Source organism: Ictalurus punctatus, chromosome 25, assembly GCF_001660625.3.
Source record: "Ictalurus punctatus breed USDA103 chromosome 25, Coco_2.0, whole genome shotgun sequence".
In the NCBI taxonomy this organism is placed as follows: Eukaryota; Metazoa; Chordata; class Actinopteri; order Siluriformes; family Ictaluridae; genus Ictalurus; species Ictalurus punctatus.
In genome coordinates this window covers 11,196,459-11,218,454 of record NC_030440.2, presented here as the reverse complement: position 1 = coordinate 11,218,454, position 21,996 = coordinate 11,196,459, and the positions used below count along the sequence as shown (strand labels likewise).

At 37.9% G+C, this 21,996-nt stretch overlaps 2 protein-coding genes across 2 annotated transcripts in view; one reads left to right on the top strand and one right to left on the bottom strand.

The window, feature by feature from the left end:
• Nucleotides 1-879, bottom strand: part of cep135 (centrosomal protein 135) — a 28,334-nt gene extending 27,455 nt beyond the window's left edge. Inside the window, exon 1 of the mRNA XM_017456045.3 lies at nt 830-879. The gene's annotated coding sequence lies outside the window, so the exon portion shown is untranslated. The remainder of the gene's footprint in view (nt 1-829) is intronic.
• Nucleotides 880-954: 75 nt separating this feature from the next.
• The window catches only part of cracd (capping protein inhibiting regulator of actin dynamics), a 39,831-nt gene continuing 18,789 nt past the window's right edge, over nt 955-21,996 (top strand). The window contains exon 1 of the mRNA XM_017456050.3: nt 955-1,159. The gene's annotated coding sequence lies outside the window, so the exon portion shown is untranslated. The remainder of the gene's footprint in view (nt 1,160-21,996) is intronic.

Genomic DNA, 21,996 nt, shown 5'->3' with positions numbered 1-21,996 from the left:
AGTCTATCACAAACTATTAATATAGTACTATACTAGCATACTATACCCGCTAGAGGTGTACATATTATACATACTATGACATACTCTTAGTAGGGTAGTATCCTGGGGCACCTCTAGAGGTGTAACCTACTATTACATACTATTACTTGAATACTATACCAGCATACTACACATACTAGGAGTGTAAATTAATATGAAATACTATTAGTAGAGTAGTATGTTGGCATACCTAGAGGTGTAGTCTATCACATACTATTAATATAGTACTATACTAGCATACTATACCTGCTAGAGGTGTACATATTATACATACTATGACATACTCTTAGTAGGGTAGTATCCTGGGGCACCTCTAAAAGTGTAACCTACTATTACATACTATTATTTGAATACTATGCTAGCATACTACACCTGCTAGAGGTGTAAATTAATATGAAATACTATTGGTAGTATCCTGGGGTACCTCTAGCAGTGTAACCTACTATTACATACTATTACTTGAATACTATACTAGCATACTACACATACTAGGAGTGTAAATTAATATGAAATCCTATTAGTAAGGTAGTATCCTGGGGTACCTCTAGAGGTGTAGCCTACTATCACATAGCCTACTAATAGAAAAGTACTATACTAGCAGTTCACTGAAGCCATAGTCTGGTAGTGTACACTATATCGACATACTATTAGTAGGGAAGTGCGTATTGTATCTTTGAAGGTGTAGCTTACTATCACACACTACTTAGTAGGCTAGTATGCTTGCGTAATTTCGGAGGTGCAGACTACAATGACATAATATTTAGTAGTGTAGTATAACATGCTGACGAACCTGGTGTACACGACGGCACTATGTACAATGGACTACTTTTCGTGCAAGACTCCCGGTGCCACACCCTCCGGCACGTGCAGTCGTCGTGCAGGAGCTTGCACGCGCAGCCCAAAGCGAGGGGGAGGGGGAGAGGAGAAGGGGAAGAGGGAAACGGCGGAGGAGAAGGAGAAGGAGTGGAGGAGGGAGATGAGCGCGCTCACTCAGCATCAGCAACACACACACACACGCACAAAGAGGTCGGAGAGCTGGCTCGTGAATGGGAGATGACGGAGCGCTGCAGGACGCGCTCAGAACAGGACTGATACTCGCATCCATCATACACACAGGGAGGTAAGATATTTTCACTACGCTATGAAGGCTTTAAGTGCAGACGCATAGCTTTGTCTGTGATGTTGACCTTGTCGTAGCTCATATTGTTCTATAGACTGTTCTGCACAGATGTAAGCACACAGGGGTGGGTGGGGGTGGAGTGGGGCACGGATGTGTCGACGTGCATTTTATTATTTAAAAAAAATAAGGCTTTATATACACCACATAATACACAAGTGACACCTTCTTATATCTCATTTACAAGTGACGCCTTGTGCTGTCTGTCTGTCTCACATCTTGTCTTTTTCATCAGCCTCTCATTATGGCTTAAAATCTAAGACGTCGCCCATCATTTCCCATACACCATACACCACCATAACATAACAGGGTTATAATGTCCTGTCACCAATATGTGTTGTTGTCTTTTTTTGATCAGGAAAAGTCATGGTGGTTTAACCCATGATGCTTTGATTTATTCACATATGGCTGTTTTTGCTTTCCTAATGTACAGACCAGCCGTGCCACTGTGTATGCTATTGTGCCACAAGCATGCCAACAACAGCATGGACAGAGCGTCCAGACATCAAGACTGTTCTCTAACTGCATCCTTATAACTAATAGGAATCAGGTTTCATAATATGTTCACAATATTGTGTACATCTGCATGGATTAATTGGGGGTTTTGACTAAGAAATATTTTGTTTTCTGCATGAAACCCCATGCATTTTTTGCAGTGATGTCATGTTTGTACTGTAGGCCCACAATATGAACCCTAACAGGGTATTACATGTGTGTACATACTGAATTGTTGTCATAGGTTAACAAATGCCACTCATGGTTGCCTAAATAAAAGAAACTGATTTAGACTATATAATTGATAGTTTATGATTTCCACTTAAGTTTCATAAGATTCCCCTACATCACTGCAGCATATAATCCCGAAATGCCATTTTGGCTCTTTCAAATATCCAAAATATCCAATTTTCTGATTGCAGTAATCAGCCATTTGTTATAATTGTTTTATTTACAGTTGTGCTCGTACGTTTACATACCCCTTGCAGAATCTGCAAAATGTTACTAACTCAAAATATATATGAGGGATCATAAAAATTGCATTTAGTTTTTTATTTAGTGCTGCCCTAAATAAGCGATTTCACATGACAGATGTTTACATATAGTCCACAAAACACAATAATAACTGAATTTACACAAATGAACTAGTTCAAAAGTTTACACACGCTCGATTCTTAATACTGTGTGTCGCTACCTGGATGATCAACGACTGTTTTTATGTTTTGTAATAGTTGTGTACGAGTCCCTCAGTAGTCCTCAGTGTGAAAAGATGGATCTTAAAATCATATAGCTGCTGTTGGAAAGGGCTCAAATATGCAGAAGATGATAGAAAAGTAAAGAATGTGCAGGACCTGGAGGATTTTTCTGAAGAACAGTGGGCAGTTTAACTGCTCAGGACAAACAAGGGACTCATGAACAACTATCACAAAACATAAACACATCATGTCAGTGATCATCCAGGTAATGACACACAGTGTTAAGAATCGAGTGTGTGTAAACTTTTGAACTCATTTGTTCATTTGTGTAAATTCATTTATTTTTGTGTCTTGTGGACTATGTGTAAACATCTGTTATGTGAAATAGATTATTCAGGACAGGACTAAATAAAAAACTAAACCCAATTTTTATAATCTCTCTTATTTTATTTTTTTTAAATTATGAACATTTTGCAGATTCTGCAAGGGGTGTGTGAATTTATGAGCACAACTGTATAAGAGGACATAGCCTGCATTTTAGTAGGATAAAGTGATGTAACCAAAACATGATGGAACCTTTTATGAATTACTAAGGCCTTTATTAGGGATTTCCACAATACATTTTTTCCTAATTGTAGCTTGATTAGACGGGGTGAACTGTTACGGGTATCAGTGGAGGGGTTCACAAAGAATAGCTAGGAGCTTTGTAATGCATAGAGAAACACAACCAGATAAATGGCAATAAACAGTCATTTGTGAAAAGCATGATTAATAATATCTGCCAAGTAGTAGTTTCTCACATATCAAGGATTTGGAGTTATAGTGGCAGTTATATTTGTTTACTTTATCACTGCGTCCAATTCGGCTTCTTCTGGACTAATTGCCCCATGTGTAAATGACTTTGTGAATGTGTGCATGTGATGAGATTGTGTGGAGTTGGTGTCGTATGCATGGTGCACTCCCACTTTGCACAGTATTTCCGAAATAAGATCCCTCACGACATTCCATGATATTGATTGCGAATTTGGTCAGTGAATGAAGAGACACTTTGGGTTGATCCAATGACGGGTACTTTTTATATGCATGACATGTTACCTTACAAGTTAATGAAGGCAAGGATACTGTTTTATCAGAGAGCTGCTGCAAAAGATATTTAAAAAAACATTGTACCCATCTGTCACTTTAGTATTTTCCCCCCCACAATTTCTCACTCTCCTGCATAAAGGGAATAAAATTTTTTTGTATGTGATGTATATATGGTGTATACAGTGCTGTGAAAATGTATTCTGATTTCTTCTGTTTTTGTGTATATCTCATCCTAAATAACTTTAGCTCTTCAAAAGAAATGCAACATAAAACAAAGGCAGCCTGAGTAAGCACACAATACAGTTTTAATTTTTAATTTTATTTTTTATTAAAGCAAAAAAAGAAAGTTATCCAACACCTATCACCCATGTGGGAAAACTAATTGCCCTCTTAAACTTAAAATCTGGTTGTGCCACCTTTAGCAGCAATGACTACAACCAAACGCTTCTGACAGCTGGAGATCAGTCTTTCACATTGCTGTGGTGGAATTTTGGCCCACTCTTCTTTGCAGAACTGCTTTAGTTCTGCCACACTGAAGGGTTTTCAAGCATGAACTGACCAGCTTTTAACCAGATTCATGTTGTTGAAAAAGTTCTATTTAAGCACTGATTTGATTGAACAGGGTTTGCTGTCATCAGGCCTGGTTGTGTATAGTCCAGCTGAACCCCATTATGAATGCAGTTTCATAGATTTGGGGAATTAGTAACTATGAGGGTAAATACATTTTCACACAGGCCCAGTTGGTACTAGATAACTTTTTTTCTTCAATAAATAACATCATCATTTAAACACTGTATTTTGTGATTACTCAGGTTGCGTTTGTTTTACCTTAGACTTTGCTTTAATTTCTGAAACAATTTAGAATGAGAAATACACAAAAACAGAAGAAATCAGGATGGAGCAAATACTTTTTCACAGCACTGTATGTCCTTAAGTCTTGTCTGCAGATGTCAGACCAAAAATAGAGCAAATTGATCTAGTCATTGATCCCCAGGAGGAAAATTCAAATAGTTTTTGGCCACTCATTTATATTCATTATCACAGACACAATCATATACTGTGAAGCTGTAACCACCAGAGACTCTAGTTACACAGCCTACAGGCTACGCTTCAACTGGGCCAGTCCAAGCATGACTAATTTAATGTATACATCAGGCAAAAAAAACAGTCCTGTACAACAATTAGGAGTTCAAGAGAAACAACAGGTCAAATACGAACTGTTCATAATGTATGGTAGGGTACTGTATGCATGCAGATTACTGAATGGGTCTTTCCTAATTTCACCATGTGACAGTAAAGTGTAGAAATATACAACCAGGAAAGTAAGCCACACTGATTGATCGTGATAAAGAAAAGATTTTAGTGCGGTCACAGTAACATACAGCTCGATCGTGTGTCATTGACTGACAAGAACACACACACACACACACACACACACACACACACACACATCGAGAGCCAAATCCTGTCATTACTCACATGGGAACATAACATAACTGTATACACACCCTGACTCAGACATGCCCTATTACCTGTGAGGAATTTTAGAAAATGATACCTAGAAGGCAGAAAACAGTTTATGATGGATATGTTATTAACACTTTAGTCATGCGTGTACTTTATTTTGAAAGAGGGACGGCCTTCCCTGTGAGATGGAGCCCAGATAAATGGAAAGAGGGAATTATTTAACAGTGAGCACACAAGACATGCTGAGAAGAGACAAGTCAGAACAAAACACATCAGACTGCTCGTAGGATTTAGAATGAATTCTAATCAGAGAACAACATTGACATTGACAAACAGCATTGGCAGAGCAAGAAAAGAATACAAAGAGTGCAAAACAAAGAACAGTAAATAAGATATGAGGGAGAGGCAGTAGATATCAGACATGAAAGAAAGACAGACAGGGCAAGTTGCCAGTATATTAGGTACTAGACACCCTCTAGGTGTATATAATAAACTGGTAAGTAGGGCTTTAATAAGGGCTGAGACTGTGTGATTGGTTGTGTGAGACCCTGTTATTGGTTTTTCAGAGTGTCCCCACGGCCACATTCATCAGATTCCAGTTGTGTTTCTGCTAGCACGTATTGTATTGTACATACACTCCTGGGCAACAAAATGGGCCAAACTCAAAATGGCAAAATACTAAACTTTTAACCCTTTATTGCATGGTGTTGCCATATGGCAACAATTAATTTATCTCCAATTTTTTGATAGGCAATAAATACAAATGACTATCTTCCTATGTGACTAGAAAACGGGGCTTTAACTTTGACATAATAAAAAAAAATTCTATGTCAAATGAGCAGGAAGTGCTGTTTACACTTCTTTATCTTCAATCACATGGCATGGTGAAAGTTGTCATCAGAGGGCTCTCAAAATGTAATACATTTTTCAATATTTAGGCAAAACTACTTAAAGGAAAAAATTTTAACACTATCTAAGATAAGTTAACATTTATTTTTTTGTCATTCAAACAAGTTTAGATATTTTGAGTATTCTGTTAAATGGTAAAATGTAATTGTTGCCATATGGAAACAACATATGATAATGGAACTGTTGTATGTGCGTTCATGAATTCTAACAGGCCGACATAGCAAAAAAAGACACCAGGCTTCTCTAATAGTATATTTCACATTTAAAAGTAAGAAAAACTGTTATAATTTCAGAGAATTCTGCAATTGTACCTTATTTTCTAAATGTTATGTTTCTAGAGAAAGAATTAAGAATTCAAGAGAAAGAATTAAAAAGATACTTCACCAAAAACTTGTTTGGATCTAATTTGTGTATGTATTGTGAGTGAGTAACTCCATCCACATACTTTTTACGACTGTAATTCCTTTCTAGAAGATATAACTTTTACCTGCTTACTATAGTAGCACTAAAAATCTACAACTTATAGTATGTAAAATGCAGTAATTAGAATTATCTAATACATTTTGTGATATTTTTGACTATATGATACTTTCTACCATTCCACACATTGCACACACAATTTACCAACCACCCCCTCATTTTTTCCCACATTAAAAATATATATATATATATATATATATATATATATATATATATATATATATATATATATATATATATATATATATATATATAACGTGAACAAATTCAACTAATTAATTTTTTGATGTAATTGTAATGATTCATGCAGTAGAGGGTCAATGGTCGTACCAACAAATCATTGGTCAGGAAATTAGCAAGAATTAAACAATTACATAAGTAACTTATTTTATGGGAGAGCATTTCCCTTTGATTTCTTTAAATGTTTAAGCCTTGTGGGCAAACTTGTGGACAGCTTTTTATTTTTGACTTTATTATTTTATGTATTTTATTTTATTTTTACTTTATTTTCATTTTGTACACCCAGACATGTGCCAGTTTGAATTATACATCAAACATTTTAATCATTATCATTTCACCTTTGCGTACAAGAAAACTGTATAAGTGAATCTTCCTGTTTCAAGCTTTTCCCAAACATGTCACTGCAGCAAAATAAACGAGCAAATGGTGGCGCAGGACGTCTCATGAGTGCGTTTGTTTAATTCTTGCTAATTTTCTGACCAACGATTTGTAGTTAAGACTGGTAAAAGTTTAATAATTTGCCTGGTCCAATTTTTTTCCCAGGAGTTGCCCAAGAACACATCATGCATTTATATGTTGAGAGAGAGAGTGAGAACGAGAGAGAAAGAGAGAAAGAGAGAGAATGTGGCAAAGATACACACTTTAATTAAAATCCTATGTTCACCTCTATATCTCATCTAATTTTATACAGCCTGTATACACTGTAAGTAACTCATTGTGGTTTGAATACACACAGGGACTAGGAGTGCTCTCTCTCTCTCTCTCTCTCTCTCTCTCTCTCTCACACACACACACACACACACACACACACACACACTTTCTCAAATAAGCACACACTTTCTTCTAGATTAATGTTGCCATGAACGGTGAGAAAGGACTACAGGAAGCACCTATTTCAGCACATAAACACATGCTGGCACTAATTCCACCGAAAGCGAAATAGTGAAGCATCTCTGATTTCGCTGAAACCACAAAAACAAATGAGAAAAAACAAAAACCCCTTTGCTAGCCCGTGCCTGTGGTAAAAGTGGTGAAGACATTCCAACACAAGCTTATTACAGGAACTTAGACAAACAACAACAACAAAAAAAAGACTAGGCTGTTTTTGTGCCTCACATTTAATGCTTGTTAAAAAGTTTTGTTGTGTTATCCTGCAGATAACACAGACACTATGAATTGCAGAGGGGCAGGGTGCATTCAACCATTTTGGTTTAATGGACAATAATGTCTGACAGTCAGTGGCCACCCAGCTAACCTCAGCACAGAGGTCTACGTTTAGTGGGTCAGCGAAATTTAACATCTGTTACTGATGAGGTTAAAGCTGCAGTAGCAGAATGGGCTTAGACTTCTGTGAATTTGATAAACCAAGCAGTTCAGGTGTGCTTTCAGGTCTGACATTGGGCATCCATAGGCATGTGTTAAAGGAACAATCCACCCTGAATGACTTTTAATTGGCTTGTATGGGAAAGTTTATTTTGTAACGAAATTCTGCATTAAGCAGATTTTTGTCGATCTATTTTCCTTTTGGTGAACAATTCCCTACATTACCCACAATGCCGTTCAACTACCTGCTGATGCACAGCAGCCATTTCGTCCTTTAGTCTGTCCAGTTCTCTCACCTTCTCATCTGTACTCATTGCCCAAACAGATTAATTTTCCAAAACAAACACTGCCCTCATTACCATCACACTTCTCATAGCTCACTAACTAACCGAACTGAGTCTCTGCCGTAATATAGTGCAGTTGTGTCGTAGAGTTGCACTGTATGCTGGACCTTTGAGTCCATTCGCTGGAGAATGATGCATGAGAAAAGAAGCTCTTGTTCTTTTTTTTAGGAGCTAGCAGCAAAACCTGACTGTTATCCCTTATGTTTGACATCATTCAAAAATGTTTGTAACCTTTTAAACACCACTATAACTGCCCTAGCAATGCCCCGCTGTGACGGGAATAATTAAAATACAGCACCAACCAACAAATTACCACCAGAATCACTACACACATTATGTATATTTCAGTATTTAATGTTTCAGGGTGGGGTTTTCCTTTTTCAGAGTGTCCCCTACGTTCACACATACAAAGATTTTATCACGATTTATCAAGTTTCACTGTAATATGAAGTCGCCAGTAGGCATTCCTACTAATGGTTGCCATAGTAACATTTATCAGTGAGTGGCACAATTAGCATTCGACTTTTGACAACAAATCAGTTTTCTTACCGCTAAAATGAAACATGCTGGAGGGAGAGCGTTCGTATTTAAAATTCACCAGTGTGTAAATATGCATCATATCCTATGAGATGAAGGAGAAGCAGTGTGTGCTCTTTGACATTGTGGTCATCTCTCTGCGGACAGTCTGGGTCCAGGAAACAATTCGAACTCGCAGGCAGCATGGCGGATCACGCATCATGTGCGCTCTACTGTCTTCACTCCCATTGGTTCTCGCTGCACGAAGTTGCACCAAATTTGCATAAAGTTAAACTTTTCTCAACTTTATCAAGTCACTGGACACGCCCACGTCTGGTTCCCAGCTCTCTTTTTCGCTGCGAGTTGTATGTGTCAACGTACCTTTATTGATTAATGTAGTCAAAATCCCATTAAAAAAGCGTTCTTGTCCTCTTATGTTACATGTTGTTATTTTAAACGGTTATAAACTGGTAATATTTATTTTTGGGGTAAAACATAGGGCTCATGTTGTAGCTTAATTATGTAGAATTATCCAGAATTGTTTGCATCGTTATGAAAAAGTGCATAAATGAATCTAAAATGCTGTGAAAAAATGAAAAAGAAAAAAGAAATAGGGTGACATTCAATAAGAGTGACATTTTTAACATGTACTCTGCAACAAATGACATCTTAGCAAGTATTTAGAAGTATTTCCTCTTATTTCCTATAATATCCTTAAGAGATAATAAATGTGTATTCAGTTAACTGCCAAAGTGTGAAAAGAATCTGCAATGTTGTGTAATAATGTATCATATATATATATATATATATATATATATATATATATATATATATATATATATATATACACACACACTGTACATATTTCCACTGCTATAAATCGCTGCTCATGTTGGTGGAAGCTTGCGTGTGTATGTTTTATACAGGACTAATATTGAGGAATAATTACCAGGAATATTAAACGCACAGAATTGGTTAAAATTGTGGAAGTTATGTCTACTACAAAGTTTAGGAATGAAAATCTCATTGAATTAACAATCTAAATGTAATCACAGTGGCACAGCATGTTTGTTATAATCTGGCGGTTTGTGTGATATTTACTAAACCAGTGAATGAAATTACAGAAATGAATTGAGTCTTATCTGGTGTAAAATGGGCTTCACCTACAAACCCGCTGTACCTGATTTGCATCCAGTGTCATTTATGTTTTTTAATGGAGTTGTCCTGAGTGTTACTGAAGATGTATAATATCTCTCATGTCCCATGAGCTTCTTATGTGACTGCCCACGCCCATCTGCATGAAGAGTAAAAGCCAGTCTCTCCTGAGTTTTTTTTAATCCCTTTGCACACCACTAATTTCCTGCTGCTTTCTACATCAAAACGCTGCCAGGCTTCTCTTTTTCACGTTCTCCTTACTGACTTAATGTTGTTTTCTTTACATCCCTCACCATTTTCCTTACCGCGTGTAGGGGCAGCTTGCTCATGGCCTTTTCGGTCTTAATGGCATTTCGAATCGCTTTTGTATTTTTCATTTGCTATAGACCCTTTTTGTTTAGAAACAAAAAGATATGCGCATGCAACCTGAGTAGAAAAAGACCCTAGCAACCTGACTGACACTACTTGAATTTAATCTGACTGTAAAATCGGTCAAGGGGGTTTATATGGTGTAACTTTAGATGATCCGTATTGCTTGGCGTCCTGTCAGTGGCTAAATGATGTTAAGCGGTGGATTAACCTGCGATGTCATAGACCTCGGAGCGTTTATACTCAAGAGAAATTGAAGAAGTATAAGTTTATTTATGCTTATAACGTTGTTGTTCGTGGGCATATTCGAGGCATAATGTTTTACAATCACAACATTAAGGACAACGTTCCGCTGAATACTGAGGTGCTGTCTAACCAGGTGTCATAGACCCATTTGCTAGCTGTACAATGTTAGCTAGCTAAACGCATTCATTTCAGGTAACTCCTCAATAAGAACGTGACCTAGATATCTAGTGTTAGATAGCTAGTTTCTTGATGTAGATTTTAGCTGAGCTACGTAGGTTTGTTAAAGCATTCTAAATTAGATGTTAAATTCTTAGTTAGCAAACCAACATCACCGATGATAGATGGAATTAGCGCTGCACCAGCCGGAGCTCCTCAGACCAATTATCCTTTTTAATTGCCTGTAACGACAACCGTCTTCTGTTGTCTTAGAAAGGTGTCTGATTCGATAATATCAGAGTGACATGTATCACCTCAGGGGTCTATTACATGACTTGTGCAAGTCTTACCATTTATTTTAAAGTCCCTGTGAAATCAAAAATGAAGTTTTGTGACTTTTAGTATGAACATATCATCCTTAAGGTTATTTATAAGCTAGTGCGTTCCAAAACAATGTCAGAATTCGCATTTGGAAGATCAACAATTTCGATGACATCATTCTGCACTACTCATCAGATTTTCTGTCCAATCAAATGCTTGCCAGAATCTGAAGTGTCCCGCCCTAAACAGTTATAGGTTTCTTGGCTGTGAGGTAAGCTAAATGCTATCGGCTATTTAAAAAGGGGGAGGAGCCACTCGATATGACCCGCTCCGACTTCCTGTTTCAGTGGAAATCTGCTATTCAACACATCAAATAACGCTGCATGTTTTAAGGCATCTCACGGGGACTTTAAATATACTTTTGGGGTGTCCATGACGTGATTTTCTTTAATGCTATTACTTAAAAAAGTACTTCTTATGCCAGTTAGAAGAAAGTAGTTTCTCCTTGTTTGAATAATCAGGTGTAAGTTTATAAAGTTATTTTTGCCGGATATTTTGACAGGTGCCATTTTTTCTGGAGTAGTTTTGGGATGTGTTCAGGTTTAATCAAAGAAAGTACGCTGTTAGTTCTGAAATATTTCACTTCGCACTGTAAAATAAGGCATGTGTGTGACAGACCTGGCATTCCACATAGTCTCAGTGCTTAGACCTCAGTGTACACAAGACCTGTGTCTAAATTCCAGCAGATTTGGACCATGAAACAGGTCTCATGTGTGATCGCTTTACCCACAGTCCCTGTCTTATCTCTGAAGCATTGAAACCTTTTATGGGCAGGCGTAGTAAAGCACAGAGCTGTCAGGATATTGCTTAATGCCGTTGTAGTTCTAAAACAGAATTAACGCACTAATTCCTGTGCTATTATACACTGTGCTGTAGGTCAGTGGGTTTATGGTGCTGGTCTGTGTTCCTTAGTGTCGTCAGATTGCTTTCAGATTTCTACAACACACCTGTGAGATGCAGCATTATGAAACATGCCAGCCTGCTGCCGAAGACGGCGTCAATACACACTTTGAAGTGCAGTGTACCCAAGTGACACATACGATTCCTAAACCCCAAAGATTATGACTGGGACATCACAGAGAAACTGATTCAAGAAGGGAAACTCGGTTTAGCCCACACATGAGCATGTTGCTAACTATACTGTATGTCCTGTCCTCATACATATCACCACATATTTCAGCCAGAGTTATGAATAATTAAGAAACAAGTGAATTATGAAAATTGAAACGTCAGATTGGACCCAATGTTACTGTTCATGAGCAAATAACACAGAACCCAGTTACCTCAAATACTCTGATTGAAGCTCAGGGTACGCCCAGGAATTTAGTGCTATATAACATAGAACATTGCTGTGGTGTACCGCAAGTTTGTGCACATGGACATGGGTGGGAACACACACACACATACACAGGTTATTCTTTGTAACATACTATTATTGACTTATGTCAGCATTATTGTAGATCAGTAAATACACTGAACAACTAAAACTGACCATAAACCTAACCTCAGTAACCCAGAGGAAATGTTTACTTTCAAATATAAACTCTAAAACAGCACTTTTTTTTGTAAGGACCATCGAAACCATCTAAACAAAAATGTCACATATTCCTATGAACAGGGTAACATTTGGTCCCTACAACTGTATTAAAAAAAAAAGTATAATAATAAACTACACACACACACACACACACACACACACACAAATTACCAACTCTTTGCTTTGTGACATTTACACTAACTTATTACTGCTAAGGTAATAAATAATCAAGGTTAGTATGATTTTTCCCCATTTCACTTTACCAACTAGAGAATGAAATCTACTCACTACTGACTTTCACAAAAGATAACTTTTCATTTCATATGCTTGTTTAAATGTAACACGGAATTTTTGGTGCTTAATACCAACACAAAATGGCCAAAAGTTTGTGGACACCTGACCATCACACCCGTATATGGTTCTTCCCCAAACTGTTGCCACAAAGTTGGAGTAAACAATTGTATAGGATGTCTCTGTACACTTGGAGCATTACACTTTCCCTTCACTGGAACTAAGAAGCCCAAACCTGTTCCAGCATGACGATGCACCTGTGCACAAAGCCAGCTCCATGAATACATGGTATGTTAAGGTTGGAGTGGAAGAATTCGAATGTCCTGCACAGAGCCCTTACCTCAACCCCACTGAACACCTTTGGGATGAACTGGAACACCGACTGAACCCCAGACCTCCTCACACAATATCAGTACCTGTCCTCACTAATGATCTTGTAGCTGAATGTACACAAATCGTCACAGCCACGCTCCAAAATCTAGTGGAAAACCTTCCCAAAAGAGTGGTGCTTATTATAACAGAGAAGGGGGGATAAATCTAGAATGGCATGATCAAAAAGCACATATGAATGTTATGGTCAGGTGTCCGCATACTTCTGGCTATATAGTGTATATCTCAGTAAGCAAGCCCGGTCTACGATCCACATCTTTAGGTAGATTGATTACAAACTTGAGACACCTAGTTAGCAATACATCAACAGACTCTTTAAAACGAAACTACAAATCAACAATACTAAATTAAACATGGAGAAATTCAGCAGAGCCAAGAAAATAGTACACAAGAACCAGAATCCTACCTTAACAGCAGGGAATAAATCTGGCATTCTGTTCTCTCGCATATAATAATAAATCACTTTCTATGAACCGAGTTTGGCTGTCAGTAGGAAGTATTTTTATTACACATCTTGCTAGATATTCTTTCAGAATCAGGAATATGAAAGGATGTGAAAAGATGGACAAAACTCAGTACTGTGCAGCACAGAAACTGTTATATAACTAATGCTAGCACATGCAACCCACCTCGTGTGTAAAGCCTTATCGAATGAAAATGCAGACACTATTGATAATGTTTTTACATGTGAGAGAACACCACATCACCAAGTACTCATTCATTTTACTTTCACTAGTCTGTATTAATGCATTTAATTAGCTCATCGTTCCTAACGCTAATTTACTTTAAATTATACTTCAGCATGGTTAAATTCTCGAATCTGATAAGTCAGAAAGTGTGCATTATTTTTGTAGAACGGCACGGCTCGGACAGTAGTTCCGGCTGTAACGGGAACGATACTTTAATTCACGTGCGTCGAGCAAACCTCTTTGTTGTCGACATAAATCAATTTACAATTTTGCCAATTTCAGTAGTTTTTCGCAAAAAAAGCACAAAAACTATGTACGTTTGGGGGGGGGGGGGCGGGGGGAGGATGGGGTGAAAGCTGCAGCAAAATGAAGCATTTTTGGCAATCCTGTACGGACTGACTAGTAGTGCGAGCTACTGCTGATTACTGGTCCACGGACATTTGTTTACAACGAGGGTGAGACGAGAGGGCAAGCACATGAGAGTGCACTGAGGTTGGACACAGCGAACAGTCTCCTGCTGTCCGGTTCTCCAAAATATAGTTCAGTTGAATAAATGAAGTCTATGACCTGGGGAATTTGAGAATGATCGATTGAAACATAATGAGCTCCGTGGCAGTGCCTGAGGTGTCATTTTAGCTGGAAGTGGAGCTCCAAAGTCGGCTAAAACGCTAATGATCATGGCCTCTTTCTCAGGCACCTTAGATCATGAAGGGGTGTGGCTGGTGCCATTCAAAAGCTACTGAAGAGCTCTTTTTAGCGATTATAGTGTGGTACATGTCAGTGATTTTTGAGAGCTATTGGGCTATCAGGCACTTAACAAGTGCAGATGATTCCTATTTAGTTACAGTTCAGTGACTAGCTTGCTCTTTCTGTCTTTTAACTCTATGGGCTAGCTAATGAATACTGAAGTGTACAGTAATACAGTATATTGAATACTGAAGTGAACTGAAGGGCTAGCTAGTTATGATAATGCTACACCTAAACCTAAATCTAAACTTGACAGCAACCTGTAACCTCAGTAACTGATTATTTATTTATTTGTTTGTTTTTTAAAATAAAACTTTGTGTGGGGGTAAACATGTTATTCTTCCCATGAAGACCAGATAACTGTTCCGACAAGGTTAAAATTATCCTGTATTTCTATCTTCATGAGGACATTTGGCCCCCATAAAGAGATGAATATAGTCCCCCGACACACACACACACGCACGCACACACACATATTTACAGTTTTTCAACAATTCTGCTCTTTGTGTGAGTCAGGCAGTTTAAAATGATCAATGCCCATCTGTTCCTCCTGCTTTGCTAAGCTGGCTGAGGAACAGAGTGCCATTCTGTTAGCAGAAACAGAGATGGCTGTAGAAACCAAACCATACCACCTCAGTATCACCCTCTCTCTCTCTCTCTCTCTCTCTCTCTCTCTCTCTCTCTCTCTCTCTCTCCCCGTTTCTATTCTGTTGCTTTCTTCACTGTTCTATCATGCTCATGAATATGTATGTACACATACTGCACATACTGAACATATTTCCTTTTCATATTTTCTCACGCTTTCATCCTAACACACAAACACACTTGTTCACACATAACACACTCACACTAAAAACAAACAAACATGCATATCCATTTTTACTCTAGAGGAGTACACTCAAACATATGTAGTATACTCGCTGAAGTATTTTTACACGTTTACATCAGTCCATATAGGATTTCGCAATTTTTTTTTTTTTTTCCCTTATTGTTGAGGACAAAAATGCTAGATTTTGCTGTGGGTTTTTTCAAAATTGTGGCGTTTTTTTTTTGCGGAAAACTACTTGAATTGGCGGAATTGCAGTCGCACGAAATTGTTTCGCAGTGATGTTCGTCGGAAAATGAGACCTTTTAGCTGTACTCGTGTTCAACGCACGTGAATCGCAGAGCGCTTTTACTGAATGCGCGTCGTAACAACGTCATATGACGCGTTTGGGCCCAAACCTGCAGAAAATCTGCAGTAATTTTGAAAATTGCACGCTCCTCCGAATATTGCAGTTTCCTTCATTTTGTGTTCATGTCACAAAATCCTGGAGGGACTGTACATTCTTCTTCCTCTTCTTCTTCTTCTCCTTCTTATTATTATTACATTTCTCATTCTTTTTAAGGGTTCTTAGTCAAAATAACATTATTGTTGATCAAAACTATAACGTATCCCATTCCTTAAAAACGTGCATATATTTGTAAATTAAATTTTAAAAAAGTGCGTACTGTATATGTGCTCCATATAAAGTGTAGTAAGAGATGCACGTGTGAGTTGACCAACACTCACACACTCACAAACACTCTTCAGGTCACAAAGTGACACCTGACTCCTGATAATGTCCCAGTTACACAACAGCAGGGAGGTGGAATGGACACACACACACACACACACACACACACACACACACAAGTAACAGATGTCCTTTCTCCGGGATAATTCGATAACAAGGTAAGCCTACAATTTTATACATTGCATCCGTATTGCAGCTTCCTTTGAGACATGTTAAAGCGTTCATCATTAAATGACTGTAGCATAGCCTGTTAGAGCACAATGCGCTTCTGTTTTCTGAGACAGCTATTATTTACCAGCCTTGCCACTCTGAAATCCTCATACAGGCCTGTGCTACTGTTTTACTGTAGCATTCGAGACACACAAACACATCAGCGCTTGTACTGTATGCTTGCTGTAGCTACTAAATAACATATAAGCTGAAGAACTGTTATAGAGGAGTGTGTTAATGTTATAAATCCAGGTTGAACATTTCATTATTTTACACTATGTAGTATCCTTGGGATAATTAGTTAATTAGTACTAGTTTATGATCTGTTTTTTTGTTTGTTTGGGTTTTTTTTGCATGTACCTTCATTATATCTTTGACTTTAAATGTATGTGATCCTATAGACCTTTTCTTAATGTTACTTCAGTGGTTTTCTATTTTTCTATTTCCCTCATCATCCTCACCACCCTCATAGCATCTCAGAATTCCACAGGAAGTATCATTAGCACAGTACAGGCATTGAGGAAATGACAAAAGTAGCTTATAGTGTCTTAGTACATTCTTACAGATCTGTTACCAAGCCTAGCTTATAAATTCTAGTTCAGGATTAACCCATCATCATCTTCCTTACATTACCTAAAGCCTTTAATAGTGATTGCGGGTGTATCACGTAAGGCTCATGGGCTTCTGTTTCCCAAAATTCATTTTGTATATACAGGCATCACACATAAACCGATGACATTCATATACAGTAGACAGGATTCACGGGCTGTGTTATATTTCTCTCCTAAGTGTCAAGGTGCAGCAACAGGTGATTAGAAAGCCACCTGCGGAAGACTGATCCCATGTTCCCTAAGGTTTTCCTGCAGTGGTATGCGGCATTTTCCTCTTGCGCAGCTAAAATAGGTAAAGGTGCACTTCCACGCACCAAGCATTGCATCATTATGTCCGCCTGCATGCTGCAGCATTGCACATTCGCTGTAAAGCCGCTCCACTGCAGCTTGGGCTGTAGCTTGCCATTAAGACATGACAGGATATTCAGAAATGTATTGCACTGTTTAAAAAACAATTCCTGTAAAAAGTGGTCAGAAAGGAGGATATTAATTTGTCATGTGGAAAGAAAGTGTAAGTAAACCATTTAATATTACAGCAATTACATTCTCAGGAAAAGAATCTAGTAAGGAATAAAACACGATGGGACCGTGCCGTCATACGAATAATAATACACACTGAGGTGGTATGATATGGCCTGAGCGTGTAACAGCACCAAATCGATATTGCCTTCGATTACAATTTTTGATTTATTAATGAATGAATATAGTACTTGGTTTAAATGGTTTATAGTTACAACAATTTTGCCAATTCAAGTAGATTTCTGGAAAATAAAAAACACAAAAAACTCCACAAACTGCATAAAAAATTTAGGAAGAAAAGCCACAGCAAAATCAAGCATTTTAATCACACAAAAATCACACACAAAAAATGTACAATAAGATTATGTAGAGAATCCACCCATCAAAATCCCTGTGCACGAGCTGTCACTATAGAAACATATTAGTTAACATATACTATATTAGAAAGAGTGTATTAATATAAATCTATTGTTCATGTTCATGTCCAAACCGTGCATTTATATAGCATTAATCCACAGCTTCTGACCAATCCATCCATCCATCTTCTATACTGCGTATCCTACTGGGTCACAAGGAACCTGGAGCCTATCCCAGGGAGCAGGAGGCACAAGGCAGGGTACACCCTGGACAGGATGCCAATCCATCGCAGGGCACAATCACATACACGTTCACACACTACAGACACTTTGGACATGCCAATCAGGGGGAGGAAACCGGAGTACCCAGAGGAAACACAACGCTGGGAATCGAACCCCCAACCCTGGAGGTGTGAGGCGAACGTACTAACTAACAGTAAGTTAGCAGCTGGTAAATTGACACAGATAGTCTGCTAAATATTACGGTAACCTTTACCTTTGAGGAAAACGGATTATTCAAGTTGTCATTCTATCAATTATTATTGTAATAAAACCGCACACAATGTTATATTACGGTAAATACTTTCAGGAACAAAACAGACAATTACCGTCTTAACTGTCCTTTCATCACTATTATTTTGAAATCTTACAGAATTACAACAGATTTGAGAAGAGAAAATGCATGAATCTGCTTTACTGCATTACCCATAAATAAGCAGTATATGTTCAAAAGCACAAAGGGTTCCAGCACTATCGGCTTCGAATAATAGATTGTAAATCAGGAGTCGGAAAACAAATGTAACACAAAGTGAAATAAACTTGTGAACTGATAATTATAGCTGTTTATTTTTTAAACGTGATATGGAAGAAAAAAACATAGAGAACCCTGCTGGAAAAAAAACTCCATTAGAAATCCTCATAGAATTTGTAATGATTTTAATGGTTAAAATATGAATTGTTTTATAATAGGAATTGTACTGGTTTTAATGGAAACTGTAATGGTCCCTGTAATGGGTCTCTACTGGTAATTTGTTGCCTTCTATTGGTGGTATGTTATGTCTATTGGAAACCATTAAGGACCAGTAATGGTTTTAATGGTTATAATTGGAATTGTACTGGTTTCAATGGAAACTGTAGTGGTCCCTGTAATGGGTCTCTACTGGTAATTTGTTGCCTTCTATTGGTGGTATGTTATGTCTAGTGGAAACCATTAAGGACTGGTAATGGTTTTAATGGTTATAATGGGCATTGTACTGGTTTTAATGGAAACTGTAATGGTCCCTGTAATGGGTCTCTACTGGTAATCTGTTGCCTTCTATTGGTGGTATGTTATGTCTAGTGGAAACCATTAAGGACCAGTAATGGTTTTAATGGTTATAATGGGAATTGTACTTTTTAATGGAAATTGTAATGGTCCCTGTAATGGGTCTCTACTGATAAATTGTTGCCTTCTATTGGTGGTATGTTATGTCTAGTGGAAACCATTAAGGACCAGTAATGGTTATAATGGGAATTGTACTGGTTTTAATGGAAACTGTAATGGTCCCTGTAATGGGTCTCTACTGGTAATTTGCTGCCTTCTATTGGTGGCATGTTATGTCTAGTGGAAACCATTAAGGACCAGTAATGGTTTTAATGGTTATAATGGGAATTGTACTGGTTTTAATGGAAACTGTAATGGTCCCTGTAATGGGTCTCTACTGATAAATTGTTGCCTTCTATTGGTGGTATGTTATGTCTAGTGGAAACCATTAAGGACCAGTAATGGTTATAATGGGAATTGTACTGGTTTTAATGGAAACTGTAATGGTCCCTGTAATGGGTCTCTACTGGTAATTTGTTGACTTCTATTGGTGGCATGTTATGTCTAGTGGAAACCATTAAGGACCAGTAATGGTTTTAATGGTTATAATGGGAATTGTACTGGTTTTAATGGAAACTGTAATGGTCCTTGTAATGGGTCTCTACTGGTAATTTGTTGTCTTCTATTGGTTGCATGAAATTTAAATATCTAGTGGATTCCATTAAGGACCAATAATGGTAATGGTAATGGCCTTGTGGTATTTCTAGTGGAAACCATTGGAATTACTATGACGGTTTATGTTGTTTTTTCAGCAGGGAATACTATTTGACATTTAATAAATGATACACGGGGTTTTATGCCGAATAAACTTGAGAAAACCAAAAAAAACATGCAAGATGAAGAAACCAAGTAGAAAACACTGAAACTAAACACAAACTGGAAATATGTACATAAGCATTAATCAAATATAAACAGGCAGGGAAGGCAAAAAAGTAAGTCAATAAATATTAAGGAGGCGGAGAAAACTAAACAAAAAACAGAGATAGAAGCACAAGGAATCAGAACTCGGAGGAAGCGTCGAGGGCGTGTCATGGTGGATGTGCGCATTACGTATCGGATTACACTGCTAAGGTTTCTCTCCTCTTCCATTCAAATTCTCAGTGAGCAAGCGAACTGCCGGCTTTTCGATAGACTGCGACTTGTTTGTGTTTTTCCTCGACATTTCTCATCTTCATAAGGAAAAGGCTTTCGTTGAATTATTTATAAAGTATATATAAGTCTTATAAACTCATATTCACTGATGGAACTGAAGATGTCTGAAGCACAATGATTTGGAAAAAGACATAATTAGCTGATACTCTGGTTTGTCTAACTGACACCAAAGGAATAAGCAAAGCCATAATGATAATAATAATAATAACAATAGTAATAATAATAATAATAATACACTATCAATCTCCAATATTTTTTGGTCCCTTAAAATGGAGCATCTGGCCACAAGGGACAAATGAACAACTAAACGATTTATTATCTGCATGAAATGTGATAAAGTGAACACGACATGCTAAATGAGCTCAGACGGAGACGGTTAGGACAGCAACCTAAACATAGTTGTTTTGACAAGCCACAAATTTAACGGTGACTAGTAGTTAAACCTGTTTCTTTAAAAAAAAATCTCAAATTTAAATTCAAACGTTTCCCCTGTGAATGTACAGATTGTTTATTTCCAGTGTATTACAGACCCATGTAGTCGCCTGTCATACTGTATGTGATGCTTTACAATTGTAACTCAACTGTGGAGAAATGGGGCTGCAGAATTACAAAATGCTTTCATTACAGCAAGAATGCCCACGAACTGAGCTGCGCTACACTCATAAAGTCATGCCGTTATGCTTCTGCCATGCCAGACCTGGTGTGTGTGTATGGTGCATATCTGGTCAGGAACTACAGGAGCTGCACAAGTGCCATAAAACAACCAGCTGCATAGGATGATGTGACGTTTCCTTCCTGTGTCCTCAATATCTTTGTGTCTGGCTTAGAATGTTCGTGTCTGTGTTGGCATTTTTAGACTGAGGAAACAGTGAAGGGTTAAAAAATTTACTTCCTGTTACAGGGAACAAGAAAGGCAGAAATAGTGTGTGTGTGTGTGGGGGGGGGGGGGGGGGGGGGGGGCAGAGCTATGATTAGTGTGCACTTGCATACTGCATGAAGCTGAGTTTGTGGGCTAAGTGAATCATGCTTCTGTTAGCCACCAAGCTGCAGCTGTGTGTGTGTGTGTGTGTGTGTGTGTGTGTGTGTGTGTGTGTGTGTGTGTGTGTGTGTGTGCACATCTGTCTGTATGACTGAGGATCTGTTTCCTACTCCAAAGCACATGCTGTTCTTTGTGCTTTCTAGCATCATCCCATTCACAGCTTTTGCAGAAAACACACACACACACATACACACACACACACACACACACACACACACACACACACACACACACTTTAGTATTACTGTTTGTTTATTGCTCTTTTTAGTATACTTTATATAGAAAACAATTGATTGAACTCTTTCTATTGGTGTCTTTGCTTTGCATCATTTCTTTATACGTACCTGAGATTTTGCACAGCACTGTATGTGGGCGTGCGCGTGTTCGTGTGTGTTCGTCTATCTGTATCGTAAGATGAGAATGAGAAGTGTCTTCATCTCCAGTCATTAATCTGAACT